Genomic DNA, 1586 nt, shown 5'->3' on the forward strand with positions numbered 1-1586 from the left:
ACGCCCATTTTCCAAAAATTTATAATATTCTTATTTTGCGTCTAAAAATTGTTACAAATATAAATTTTGAGTGCATAATCTTCGGTAGTTACTAAAATATCGCAGTTTTCGTATTTCTGGAAATTACCGTTATATGGGAAGTGGGCGTGGTTACAGTCCGATTTCGCCCATTTTCAATACCAACCTACCTTGGATTAACGGAAAGCTACATACCAAATTTCGTTGAGATACCTCAATTTTTGCTCGAGTTATCGTGTACACAGACGGACAGACGGACGGACAGACAGACATGGCTTAATCGATTTCTCTATTCATTCTGATCATTTATGTATACATTTGTCTATATCTATATAAAAATGCATACACTTGGAGTTTGCTATTGCCGAAGTGCGACCGCTATTACAAAAAACATTTATTGATTATTATTTTTTTGAGTTCTTCGGAAACCTTGTTTGAACCCAGGCCCTGCGGAATGGTATCGCACACTGCTAACCACTACACGACAGCGGCCGCCGAGTGAGTTATGGAGCGTTGAAAAGGAAAGATGGACGTATCATAAAAAATAACAAGCAAATATCCGAAATGCATGAGAACGACGAGCTTAAAATGCTATACGACCGGATAAATATTCGAAAGTTGTTCAGAAATTTCGGCCCTTCGCCGACGGTTTCAAGACCGGTGCGAGCTGATGTGAATATCAGAAAGGTGACCGATGTACAGAGTCCCCTTTTCCATTCTGCTGAATGGTAATTTTGACGAAATTGTGAAGAAAGCGAATACCCCGATCGTTGATGACGAAATCAATGTTCCGTTCTATAACCAAGACGAGATAAGAATAAGTCTAAAAAATTATACAGCTGCTAGTTCTGAAAGAATCCGAGCTCAGCTCTTCAAATTTGTATGGCGGCAAGGAGATGGTATGACAAAACGAAAGCATTATTGCCGATTGTGAGATATGTATGTATGTATATGCATTAGCCTAAGTGCCACCAGGTTGGCCGATTCATGGTAAAAAGGAAACTCCTAACTCTAAGCAACATACTAGGTAGGTAACCTGAAACGTGTTGCGATTAAACCCCAATCACAACCTTCAAGGTCGCATGAAAGACAACGGTATTAGTTCAGTAGATTAAGCAGATTTTCTGGAGCAAAATCAACAGTAAACGGTTAATGCTCGATTTTAAATGTTCATGTTACTTTTGCAAGACAAAAATTTATTTTGAGCAAAATGGAATCCCCTAATCGACAGAGATAACAAATTGGGTCACACTAGCAACCTGCTCTCATGAACTTTGATTACAAATAATTCCACCAAATAGTATGTATCACGATCAGGCATGGGCAGAGAGTTAGCAGGTGCTAAAAGAGCGTAAGCGTCGCGTGTACGTATACAAGCGAGAGCGCAGCGATGAGAACACGACAGCATGCAAATTGAATTAGGCACACTAACACATTCTCACTTTTAGCTCACGCTTTATTGTGGTAGTGCCCACCTTTGATCACGATAGTCTCAAAATTCACTCTTAAAGATTCATGCAGCCGCTCTTACGTTCAGATACAAAGTAAAGAATTCACTGCCAAAAAAA

This window comes from Rhagoletis pomonella, unplaced genomic scaffold, assembly GCF_013731165.1.
Source record: "Rhagoletis pomonella isolate Grant_MI unplaced genomic scaffold, Rhpom_1.0 Rhpom_scaffold_00007, whole genome shotgun sequence".
NCBI classification, from domain to species: domain Eukaryota; kingdom Metazoa; phylum Arthropoda; class Insecta; order Diptera; family Tephritidae; genus Rhagoletis; species Rhagoletis pomonella.